A 13,817-nucleotide genomic window follows, 5' to 3' on the forward strand; every position below is an offset into this window, starting at 1 on the left:
TATGTGTCAATTAGAAATAAAATAATCCTTTTTAAAATGAATTAATGTGTGTTTTTGTAGACATTAAGTCTTTATCAAAAAATTAAATGCCTGAATGTATGATGTGCATATTTCCAACAATATAAAGTGATTGATACTGATACTCGCCGTCCTAAGATGGCCACCATTATGTAGATACTCTGTTGCTTTAGAATTTTAATTTGCTATCAGAAAGTATTCTGTTGAGTAAAATTTCCTATAGAGTTATCAGATCTTCTTACTTTATTATTTTCGTCTTTTGTCTACTTCAAATGATTATTGAGGAGAAAAGCTTAGGAATGCAGATATTTAAAATGAAAGCCTTGACTTTGCCTAATTCTTTTTTTTTTTTTTTTTTTTTTTTAATTTTGAGACAGCCTCTTGCTCTGTCACTCAGGCTGGAGTGCAGTGATGCAATCACTGCTCACTGCAGCTTCCATCTCCCAGGTTCAAGCCATGCTCCTACCTCAGCTGTCGGAGTAGCTAGGAGTACAGGCTCAGACCACCACACTTGGCAAATTTTTTTTTTCTTAATTTTTAGTAGATATGAGGTCTCCCTGTTTTGCCTGGGCTCAAGTGATCCTCCTGCCCCAGTCTCCCAACGTGCTGGGATTACAGGCGTGAGCCACGGTGCCTGGTCTACTTCTTTATCAAAAGTTGTTGTTTCCCGCCCCCCTCCTCTCTTAACAGAGCCAGTCACCTTGAAAACTATTAGAATAAAATTATTGTGATTATCTTAAAACCTAGTGTTTGTTCCTGTTTCTGTAACATGTACTATTTGGAAGGCAATAGTATAAACTCCAATTTATCTTAAAGTTAAATTTGGCTTAAACCAACATGTAGTTCCTGGAAGATGATAGATGCTCAATAAATATTTATTGGATGAAGAACTGATGAATTGTGGTAACTGACAACCTCATTTCTAACTCTGTTAACTCATATATTTGCAGTTGTTTTAAAATACACTCAATATTTTCTAACTGGTTGCTTTAAAAAAAGTCAATCCCCAAAAAGGGCATTTGGCAGAAAGTAATATTGCTCAAGGACCCCAACAGGAAACCTATGTTTGGACTCTTTCCTCCTCGGCAATTTAGGACCAAAAGCAGCTTCTAGTAACAAGCTTATGGCAGCACTTTTTTGAGCGTTGGCTCATGCAAATATTTTGTGGTTTTGGTGTCAAGTATAAACAAACTAAAAAACTAAAAATAAATCTAAAAGTAGACTTTTCTTCAGAATTTGACTTGGGAATATGGATCTTACTCTATATGTTATTGGGCAAATAATAAGTATACTAAGGAAGGTATGAAATTTGATGTGGGCTGCAATGCTGAAAAACACAAAATGACTTAAGTCTTCCATCACCACTCAAGGCATTTGGAAGGTAAATCAGAGAATAGAATTTTCTTAAAGAACCTGTTAAACAATGTATCAATTCTTTAGCAATAAATAAAAAATAAAAAGCATTGCACAATCTTCCCTTCAGCCAACATTCCACTCTCCCAACATCTGGGAAACTGGGCAGGGAGGAAGCAGACCGCTTCTAATTGCCCTGTGGCAGCCAAAGATGGCTTCAACTTTTAAGGTATGAGATGAAGCAAGGGAGAATATTAAAAATAGTAAATGTTTTTTACAAACCTCTCACAGCTATTTAGCTTGAAAAATAAATAAAAACATTCAGCTCTAGTTTTCTTATTTTGCCCTTGGCATCACTTCCCAAATATTTGATCCTGATAGAAAATTATGATTTTATTGATGTCCCCCATCAGGATTCTGTAGCTCTTCCTTGGGTACTGCAGAAAGAAACAGGTCCTACTGGTGGACCTCACAGTCCAGTGGCTCAATCACAGACGAGGCATGCGGAGGAAGAACAATCTGGCTCTCAGAGGCACCAAAGGTAAGGGACATTCAGTACAACTAACGTGCAGGTAGTAAGACTGCAAAGATGAATCCAAGGCAGAGACAACCTTCCAGAACTCTCTTCCCTTCCAGAGTCTGGTCTGCATTCTCCTGGACCAGGGACTTGCTTCTAGTAAAATAAGTATTGTAATTTCCAGAACAATGAATTCAGACCATGTCAAATTTGATTCTTTTTTAAGCTAGGGAACTCTAATGAGCCTTCCCCAAGATTTCCTAGGTCTGAGGAAACTGTGCCTCCTTCAGGGTCTCCAGAAGGAGCACTTCTTACTTAAAATTAGCAGGCAGAACCATTGGAAATGGTACAAGAGGCAACCGGAGCAGCCATTTCTCTGATATGTGACCACTGTGGCCCATAGCAGGGACAGCCTCAACTCCAGAATCCTTTAATCTATATCTGTCCTAAGAAGGTAAACCTAATGTGATCAGACTCCAGGGGCCCAGCCTCATGTTCAAAGGGCTCCCACGTAGAGTCAGAACATATTTATTGAGCACCTACTTAGTGCCAGGCATTGTGCCAGGCTCTGGAAACACAGTCCCATGCAAGATGGGTTTTTGTCCTCAGAGATCTCACAGTCTAAGAAAAGGAAGCAGGTTCTTACAACAGTGATTGTGAAAGTGCTAAGTGCCTCAGGACCACGTGAGAGGGAGCACCCAGGAATAGAGCTGCACCCTACCCTTTTCTTATCCTTTCAGAGAAGTTGCCCTTTGATTGGGCAATATTGGTATCCTGGCCTGTGGACATAGGAAGCCGCCAAATAGGAAATGATGGTCAATTATATTCAATGTCATCCACATGCATTTCACTCCTCAGTGCTGCCTTTGCTGCAGTAACAGACTTTTTCACTTTGAGAAAGTAGGCAGAGTCCAATGTCACTCAATAAACCAGTGACCTGCACTCTCCCTGGTGCCAGGCCTTCTCAAACACCCTTCATATCTGAGGATGTTAACAGTCAAAAGGCTAGGGGATGTGACCAAATGTAATATTGTGTTAATGTCAGACTTACAAAGCCTCAGTCCTCATGTGTGCCATTATTTGGACTGTGTATTTTGAACTCTGGATGCTTCTGAATGTGAGCCAAAAACAGCCACCTAGGAATGTCAACTGTCCATAGAGGGGACTTTCCAATTGATTTTGGTCTTTGTGAGCAATGATTAAGTCTTGCTCCATCTTCCATTGTCTTCCACACAACACAGCCTTAGTTCAGGTTCTTCCAACGCAGACCTTAAGATGCGGATTCATGGGCAAGGGATGTATAGAGAAAGTGGCCCATGAAGAGGGTGGGGTGGGGCAGGGGATAGTTGGAGAAGCAGGATAGGTAGGAGAAGGATCCGAGTGAAGGTGCAATTTCAGGCAAAGTCCCAGTTCCCGCCTGCTCCTGCAGGAAAGCAGCTCAGGAGAATGAGTTATGCCTTAGAGTTTGTCCCAACTGGAGGCCAGGCAGTTGGTCTTTCATACATCCATAGCAGTCACTTATTGACTAAGAGCCACCCCAAGGAAACATAAATTGCTAGGTATGTAGACAGTTTTCTGTGTGTGGGAAAAATGGCTCTGGTACCCTAGGGCAGGGCTCAAAGTGAGTCACCGTTGCAGGCCATTTAGAAGTTGAGGCACACAGAAGTCCAACAGGAGCACAGACTCCTACAGGGGACCCAAGGAGATCTGGGCAGAACACAGACAGGGTTGCTGCATCCACCAGCATGCTGCACGCTCTCTCTGCCTGGTAAGCACATTTCTCATTGGCAACTGGGAGGGCTACTTAGAGCCAGAAAGAAGTGATAAATAATATATTAAAAGATTTTTTATGATATATGCCATACATGTCATACTTTTTAAGCCATACATGTAAGTTTTAGAAGAAAAGAGGATTCCAGTTTATTTTACTGAGACACTATCAGATTAGGTGTCAGGAAATGTGATTGCTACTTCTGTTGCTATCCCTAACCAGCTGTGTGACCTTTGACAATACAATTTGGTGCAATTCAATAACCGTTTACAGATCTCCTGTGCTTCTAGACTGCAACTCACAGTACCTACAATGATGTCTTTCAGTTACAGGCTAGAAACGGATGAGGCTCCAGTACATAAGTGCATAAAGAGCAGTGGAAACATGCAAGAGAAAAGTAAACCAGAGAAGGAAACCTTGGTGGGAGGGATTTAAGAGACGAGTTTTGGAGGAAGTTACATATGAGCTGGGTCTCAGAGGGTGAGCAGGGTGTTGATACGTAGAAAGAGGGAGAGTGTTCCCAACCGAGCAAAGGCAAGGAGGTGAGAAAGGAGCACATCAGGCTATTCAGGTCGACCGACCACAGCAACCTTGTCGGGGTCATTTGGGAAAACAACCTGGGAAAATAACTTCAGGGTCAGATCTGGGGGCCTTGAACATCCAGATGGGATGTTTATATTTAATACGATGTTAAGTCAAAAACTAAAAGTTTTCGATAAAGAGAACTATATGGCTTAAACACACTCTTGGTCATTTCCTCAAGGCCACCCACGTTGTACAGTGTCTAGGAGGGTCAGAGAGGAGGGTCTCCCACATCAGCCCATGTCAAACCATCTGCCATGACAACCCAGGCCCTGGGAAGAAACTGAACTCTTGTGCCACATTGTTCTCTCCAGAGGTGAGCTTCTCCTTGGGGTCATAGTGCTGTCTGCCTGGTGGCCTTGTACTGTGGCCAGTTTAATCCAGTATAGATGTTTTATTAACATCTCAAAGAAGGAAGGGGCTTAACTTCCCTATCTCTCTCCTTTGAATCTCCTTGGATTTTGTGCCAGTTTGCCATTTATTTGCAGCAACATCTGGGCCCCTTTGCTAAAAGAGGCCAGGCAGGTGGATCTTCTTAAGACAAAGATCTGTCTGTGCAGGGTAACTGGATATCTCCACAGCAAGAAAGAGGAACAATACTGATTACAATATGGTTCAATGTCTACTTTCCATGGCAGTTTCACTTAAAAGGAATGGGAAAGAAAAATTAACGTTCCCCCACATTGGGCACCATGTGCTGCATATGGGTGAGCCAACTAGAAATTTCCAGTGTGCAGTCATTTATGTAAATATTGGGAAAATTTAAACTCCAAGACAGACTTACCACAACTAACTAGGAGTTAGACACCTAAGAAGCTAGCAGGAAAGCAAGTCCTCCAGGCCATCCATGCTGAATGAGCTGGAAAACATTAAAGCTGCTTCACATTAAAGGTGGCCTAGCCTCGAAACAGACCTGGAAGGACCTCACACAGCACACATCACATGCAGTGATTTGGTGGCAGTTCCTACACAGTACCTATTATGGTGGCAACCCCTCTGCCATCGGTTGAAATTCCTGACCCAGATGCCAGACATACTGAGTCACCTGGAATCCCCTGCCCACCACTCCTCCCACTGCTGGCTGCATGAATATATATGTGTGGTTATGAGAGTTGATTTAAGTAATTTGCCTCTAGGGGGTGGTTTGTACCACATGTAGGGGAAAAAAATCCACCAACATGTATAACATTAACCTTTTAAATTCTTCTGTCTGGGGACAAAAAGGATTTTGTCTATCTGTTGATCTGTTCTTTACTTGGAAATGAATGACATAACAGAGAAACTGGTAAAACTGTACTGTTTGCCTTTCAGATTATTTCTGGCAGGTAACCTTGTCTTCACTGGATGGAGCATAGCAGCAATGAGGAATTTTAAACTTTTTGAAAAACACAAGATCATAAACATAGGAGTAAGTCTGAAATTTCCAGTTGGAGTCTGGCTCCAAGAGAGGTTTACAAAATATTAAAGATGACAAAGCTCTGAGTCGCAGGGCATTCTTGGCCTCACTGATTAAAAACAGCTCTTACATGTTTTGCTCTCTCATATTTGCCACATTTTCTACTCTTTTGCATCCTTGACTATTTATAAGTAAAACCCTCAAACTTAGCCTAAAATACAAAGACCTTGAAAATCCAACCCAAATCCATTTTCTAGCTTTCACTTCCACCTCACTCTCCTTAAAATCAACACCCCAATTTCATAGAATTATCCATTGTTCTTTGTGTATAACGTAGTCTTGGACCTCAATATTGTTCACGGGATGTTTTCTATATTCAAGAGGCTCTTGCTATCTTCTTAACCTGACAAAATCCTGCTCGAAAGTCATCTTTTACCAAAGGCTTTAAAACAGGTCACTCCCTTTTTTGTGCACCTATAACACTTAGCACTTAATTTAAAAAAAATTTTTTTGACTGGGCGCGGTGGCTCACGCCTGTAATCCCAGCATTTCTGGAGGCCGAGGCGGGCGGATCACGAATTCAGGAGATTGAGACCATCCTGGCTAACACAGTGAAACCCCGTCTCTACTAAAACAAAAAAGTACAAAAAATTAGCCAGGCGTGGTGGTGGGCGCCCATAGTCCCAGCTACTCGGAAGGCTGAGGCAGGAGAATGGCGTGAATCCAGGAGGCGGAGCTTGCAGTGAGCCCAAATCACGCCACTGCACTCCAGCCTGGGCAACAGAGTGAGACTCTGTCTCCAGAAAAAAAAAAAAAAAAAAAAAAAAAAAAAAAAATATATATATATATATATATATATATATATTTCCTAGGTTTTAGGGAACAGGTGGTATTTGGTTACACGAGTAAGTTTATTGGTGGTGATTTGTGAAATTTTGGTGCACCCATCACCTGAGCAGTACACTGAACCCTATTTGTAGTCTTTTATTCCTCAATCCTTTTCCACCCTTTTCCCACTGAGTCTCCAAAGTCTCTTGTGTCATTCTTATGCCTTTGCATCCTCACAGCTTAGCTGCCACTTATGAGTGAGAACATACAATGTTTGGTTTTCCATTCTTGAACTATTTCACTTAGAATAATAGTTTCCAATCCCATCCAGGTTGCTGTGAATGCCATTAATTCATTCCTTTTTATGACTGAGTAGTATTCCATTGTGTATATATATATGCCACAGTTTTTTTTATCACTCATTGATTGATGGACATTTGGATTGGTTCCGTGATTTTGCAACTGCAAATTGTGCTGCTATAAACATGTGTGCACAAGAATCTTTTTCACATTATGACTTCTTTTCCTCTGGGTAGATACACAGTAGTGGGATTGCTGGGTCAAATGGTAGTTCTACTTTTAGTTCTTTAAGGAATGTTCACACTATTTTCCATAGTGGTTGTGCTAGTTTATATTCCCAACCACAATGTAGAAATGTACCCTCTTTACTGTGTCCATGTCAATATCTATTATTTTTTGATTATGACCATTGTATGGTACCACATTGTGGTTTTGATTTGCATTTCCCTGATTATTAGTGATGTTGAGCATTTTTTCATGTTTGTTGGCCATTTGTGTATCTTCTTTTAAGAATTGCCTATTCATGTCCTTAGCCCACTTTTTGATGGGGCTGTTTGTTTTTTTCTTGCTAATTTGTTTAAGTTCATTGTAGATTCTGGATATTAGTCCTTTGTCAGATGTATAGATTGTGAAGATGGTCTCCCACTCTGTGGGTTGTCTGTTTACTCTCCTGACTGTTCCTTTTGCTGTGCAAAAGCTCTTCGGTTTAATTAAGTCCCAGACATTTATCTTTGTTTTTATTGCATTTGTTTTTGGGTTCTTGGTCATGAAATCCTTGCCTAAGCCAGTGTCTAGAAGGTTTTTTCCAATGTTATCTTCTAGAATTTTTATAGTTTCAGGTCTTAGATTTAAGTCCTTGATCCATACTGAGTGGATTTTTGTATAAGCTGAGAGGTGAGGATCCAGTTTCGTTCTCCTACATGTGGTTTGCCAGTGACCCCAGGACCGTTTGTTGAATAGGGTGTTCTTTCCCCTCTTTATGTTTTTGTTTGCTTTGTTGAAGATCAATTGGCTGTAAGTATTTGGGTTTATTTCTGGGTTCCCTATTCTGTTACATTGGTCTATATGCCTATTTTTATGCCATTACTATGCTGTTTTGGTGACTATGGCCTTGTAGTATAGTTTGAAATCAGGTAATGTGATGCCTTCAGATTTGTCCCTTTTGCTTAGTCTTGCTTAGTCTTGCCTTGTGGGCTCTTTTTTTGGTTCCATATGAATTTTAGAATTTTTTTTTCTAGTTCTGTGAAGAATGATGGTGGTATTTTAATGGGAATTGCATTGAATTTATAGATTGCTTTTGGCAGTATGGTCATTTTCACAGTATTGATTCTACCCATCTATGAGTATGGGATGTGTTTCCATTTGTTTGTGTCACCTATGATTTCTTTCAGCAGTGTTTGTAGTTTTCCTTGTAGAGGTCTTTCACCTCCTCAGTAAGGTATATTCCTAAGTATTTTATTTTTTGCAGCTATTGTAAAAGGAGTTTGATTTGATTCTCAGCTTGGTTGCTGTTGGTGTACAGGAGAGCTACTGATTTATGTACATTAATTTTGTATCTGGAAACTTTGCTGAATTCTTTTATCAGTTCTAGGAGCTTTTTAGAGGAGTCTTTAGAGTTTTCTGTGTATACAATCATAGGATCAGCAAACAGTGACATTTAACTTCCTCTTTACCAATTTGGATGCCCTTTATTTCTTTCTCTTGTGTGATTGCTCTGGCTAGGACTTCCAGTACTATGTTCAAGTAGAAGTGGTGAAAGTGGACATCCTTGCCTTGTTCCAGTTCTCAGAGGAAATGCTTTCAACTTTTCCCCATGCAGTGTTATGTTGGCCGTGGGTTTGTCATGGAAGGCTTTTATTACATTGAAGTATCTCCTTTGTACGCCGATTTTGCTGAGAGTTTTAATCTTAAAGGATACCGGATTTTGTCAAATGCTTCTTCTGCATCTATTGAGATGATCAGGCATACTATTTTATCACATGGTATTGTGATTATTTGCTCCCTCATCTATCTCTATCTCCTCTATGAGATTTGAACTCCTTCAGGGAAAGACACTATCTGTTTCTCTACATCTGCCCTGAAACTAATAATGCCTGAAACATAGGATCTACTCAACAAACATATGTTGGTCTGTGCTATTGAGGATCAATAACCTGCTGAGCAGCACATTCTTCTCTGACCCAGAAGCAAAGCACCCAATACCAGGCTTAGCCTGTCTCGGTTCCAAGACCAACCATGCAGTTACCCAGGAGGATATGAAAATAATGACACAGAATCAAGTGAATTTTGATGTGCAATCTGCTATGATCTTATGCCTTAGTTGGAGAACCTGGGTTTTGGCCTTGATCCTGGAATCATTCTCTCAAGTCATCACTAGACCCACATTTTACTCTTTTGTGTCCAAGTTTCTATTTTGGTAATATGCTGGTCCAAGGATTACCAAAAGTAAGGTTTCTCCTTTTCTAGGCAAGACTATATTTTGATTCCTTTTCTGGCAATGTAATGGAAATTTCAAAACATCAGGAAGCTAGTCAAAAAGTTTCACCCTTAGGAGGCGGAGCTTGCAGTGAGCAGAGATCGCACCACTGCACTCTAGCCTGGGCGACACAGCAAGACTCTGTCTCAAAAAAAAAAAAAGTTTCACCCTTAATTCTCTACTAAACAAATGTTAGGAGTAGCAGTGCCTGTATTGTGTCTAGCCCTTGACCCGAAGGTGAGATTCTTCAAGTATCTAAACCATTCCAGGTGGAGGCTTTGACTAAAGCCACAGGGTAAGTGGAATGATGGGGCATGGAATTTGTGGAGGGAGTTGTGCTGGCTCTAAATCATTGCTGCAAATTTTTTGACACTCCTCCCATCTAGAAGTGGCATCTAAATCCCCACTCCTTGAATCTAGGTGGACATAGAGAGTATGGTGGAAGTGATGTCATGTGATTTCTAGGGGGCTAGATCATAAAAGATCATGCAGCTTCTTCCTTATTTACTGGAAAACTACTCTTGGAACCCTGAGCTTCACATAAGAATCTAGGTTGAACCATGCTATGGACTGAATGTTTGTGTTGTCCCCCAAATTCATATGTTGAAGCCCAATCCCTAATGGAATGGTATTTGGAGATGGGGTCTTTGGAAGGTGATTAGGTCCTGAGGGCAGAGCCCTCATGAATGGGATTAGTGCCCTTATGAAAGAGACCCTAGAGAGATCCTTTGCCCCCCTCTACCACATGAGGTTACACTGAAAATATGGCTATATGTGAACCAGGAAGCAGACCTCTATTCGACACTGAATCTGCTGGTAGTTGATCTTCGACTTCCTAGTCTCCAGATCTGTGAGAAATACCATTTATGAGACACCTGAGTCTAGGGTAGTTTGTTATAACAGCCTGAATGGACTAAGACACACCATCAGCAGAGCCACGTCATCAACAGAGCTGCTCTTGCCTCCATGATCTAAAAAGCCACTGGCTCTTCAATCATGTCACCACTGCCACAATTGGGAGTCCACCATAATCAGAAAGTCACTGTGATCTGGTGACTGTCCCAGTCTCAGCATTATATTACCTTGCTGCAATCTGCACCAGCAGAGTGAACGCCCTGGACCCCACCTCTGATCACCTGCAACCAACAGCTCCATGGCCATGGTTGTGAGCAGAAAGAGAAGGAGGGGAAGATGTTACGGCCCCTGGTTTGCTTTCATTTTTGTTTGTTTGTTTTTTTTTTAGCATTCCAGGCTTTGTAGCATAAAAAAGCACACCTAAAGTGGGATGGATGTTGAGTGCAAACCTGCAATACCATCATGATGTTTTTTTCTTCTATAGGACTATAAGCAATTTACATAAGCACCTGAATATCCAATACCCCAAAATATCCAGCAATTTTCAAGCCATTATTGAGATAAGGAGGGGGTGTTCATGAGGGGGAAGAAAAAGAGGGAAGAATCCTGAAGTCCTATATGCCTCTTGCAAGTCTGCCAGGAAATAGAGCCCTCAAGGGTAGGACAATATGGTCTTAGTCTTGAAAAAGTTTCTGTTCTAGATATTCTCCATTTGCCCACCCTACTCCAGACCCACTCTTCACTCATCTCCACTACACCTTGTGCCCTGGGAGGCTGACCTCCACAGATGGCATCGCCTGGGTTCCTGTGCCCCCGGTTTCTGGTTGGGCTTAGCCAGTGAGAGGCACCAGCAAAAGGTCAGATAGCAAGGAGAGAGTGGTCAGTTTGTTTACTCCCTGGCTCCTTCTGTACCAGCTATCATTTGGCTGTAGCTACTTTTCTCTACCTAATACTGCCACCCAAGTCAGAGCACTTGTCAGGTTAGCCCCAGTCCACCAGCAACAGCTCTCGCTGGTAACCACCTTCCCTTACCCTTTCAGGGCCAGTGGTATTAATGACTTCCCATGGATTCTAGTCATGGAATATAATTACCATCCTCCACCTTTGCAAGAATACTGGTTACTGAGTGTGCTGTTTGTTTACTGCTTGAACACAGACTTCGGAATGATTGCTGGAGTCTCCGGGGACCATTTGCCTGTGCATTCTACCACCTCTTGCACAGCACCGTGCTTTACAGATCCCATGTTCCACCTAACTAGTCAGACTTTCTTCCTTGCATCGAAGCTGAGTCGGCTTCTTCAGGAGTGGTGCTCCCAATACATGAGGCAGCTGTGGCTCCACATAAAGTGTCTTGAGAACAAGTGAGCTGGCTTTAAGAGGACAATGACTGCCGTTGACTGGATATGTGGTTCCAGGCCTTCAACTGTTCAATTTCAGTTCCTCACCTGTACAGGGGAGAATAGCAACCACCTGTCAGCATTGAATAAGGTTAAGTATGTAAAACAGAGGGGTTAACAGCAGACAGTTTTATAGTACTAGCCATCACCTTTTGGAAGCTTGGCACTCTTTCCATTTATCTCCACTATTACATTTTTCCTTCTGCTAATTAAATTTCTTATTGGTAACAAACTGATGTCTTAATTGGTACTACAATCCTGGTGGTCTAAATCTTTGTTCCAGGAAGAAAGGAACGAGAAAAGAAAAAAAAAAGGCAAGGCTGGGGTGGCTAATAAAAAGTCATTTCCACTCCTGAAAAGAGAACACTGTGCCAGGGGCCCTAAACTTTCTCACTTATTAACTTGCGGTAGAGATTTGGCAAAAGAAGTTTTACTGTGGTTTGTGACTTTGGTCAGTCAACAGAGCCTTTGGCCTTGGGCTGAAATAGATAGTTTAGAGTCATTGTGACAGAATGAAACCAGAGTAAAGTGTGGCCAATCTGCTGATTTCCATGGCACTTTGTGTCCCAGTTGTTCCAGATCTCTTCCAGATCTCAGACAGCTTTTAGGATTTCAGCTAAAAGAGTGGCCGAGACAGCTGGACAATCTGGCAGAGTTTTAATAGGTTTTGAATCCTGACTTTCCATTTTATTAAAGAAGCATTTAAAATATTTAGGGGGCTCTAATTACAACCGATAATAAAAGACATCTTAAAGAAGGCAAGCTTCATATAATTATAAAAGATTAAGGTTTTTAAAGAATTCACAGGCCTAGAGAGAATAGTGTAATTGTATGGGAAAAGTGAAGATTTGCTTACAAGATGTAGGCAAAATTTACCAAAATTCTTCAGGATATTATTTAAAAAGAGAAGGTCTACATGATGAATTATTCTAATATCATCAAATATCCCAAATCTAAACTGAGTCACAGCCAGGCACGGTAGCTCACATCTGTAATCCCAGTGCTTCGGGAGAACGAGGCAGGAAGATCACTTGAGTCCAGGAGGTCGAGACCAACCTGGGCAACACAGTAAGACTCTGTCTCTACAGAACATTTAAAATATTAGCTGGGCATGGTGGTGCGCACATATAGTTCTAGCTACTCTGGAGGCTGAGGCAGGAGGATCACTTGAGTCTAGGAGTTTGAGATTATAGTGAGCTACGATTGCACCACTGCACTCCAGCCTGGCTGACAGAGAGAGACCATGTCTCTATAGACAAACAAACACAGTCACATTTAAGCCCCAAAGTAGGGCGGGTCTGAACTAAAACCTAGGGCATTTACTCTTGATTATGGTAAGAATTTACACCTCTGTGGCTAAACATAAACAGGCTTAAAAGAACAATGAAAAAGGTACCTGTCTGCTGACACAGCTATTTAAGGTACACATGCCTATAGGGAAGATGGTCCAAGCATTTAATAATTGGCATTGGTTGGCACAAGCACCAACCGGGTAGAGCAGACTTTACCATGATCTGCTATTTGGCTGAACCAGGGCATGCCACCTGAACACCATCTCTGCCTACGTTCCATGCAACCGCTCTCTGCCCATCACCTGCAGCGGCTCCCCAGTGTATGACAAAACCATCCACCATTCACAGCATTCCATGTTTCCCAAAAATGCAGCCTTTTTTTTTCCAAAAAAAGTCCAAATTCTTTAGCATTATTTTATTCTTCACTGTCTGTCTTCTCCATCCACTACCAAAGCCAACTTTGTAACTTCTTGGCAACTTGCAAGCAGATAGTTCTCCCAAGCCAGCAGAGAATGCTGTCCTGAATTAAGAGATGCCTCCTTGAAGGGGGCAGCTGGCCTCCGTGAGTCATCGCTCCTGTATCTTGAGGATGCGGCTCTCCTCACCTTTGAGAAGGTGATGAGGGCGTGGGCAGCTGAGCAGAATCAGGCCTGTTGAGACGTCTCTTACCACTCAAGCCTGGTTACACTGAACTTCATCCTGATCAGCCCCGTGAAAAATCAAAAACAAAGAGTTCCAGTCACGAAGGAGTTGGCAAGCTCAGCAGCAAGTAGGTTAGGTGGATTTATTTATTTATTTACTATTTATTTATTTATTTATTTATTTATTTATTTATTTATTTATTTATTTTACTTGAGTGGCTTTTCTGGGCTTTCATAACCCGCTGCAGTTAGTTTTCGCTGTTCCTGCGATGAATGGAAATCATTTCCTTAGACTTCTGTCTTTGCTGCTGCTACTCCTTAAGGGCAGGAGCTTTGTCTCATTCTTTGCTATATTTCCAGAGCCTAATCCAGTGCCAGGCATACCTGCCAT

Source organism: Rhinopithecus roxellana, chromosome 10, assembly GCF_007565055.1.
Source record: "Rhinopithecus roxellana isolate Shanxi Qingling chromosome 10, ASM756505v1, whole genome shotgun sequence".
NCBI classification, from domain to species: domain Eukaryota; kingdom Metazoa; phylum Chordata; class Mammalia; order Primates; family Cercopithecidae; genus Rhinopithecus; species Rhinopithecus roxellana.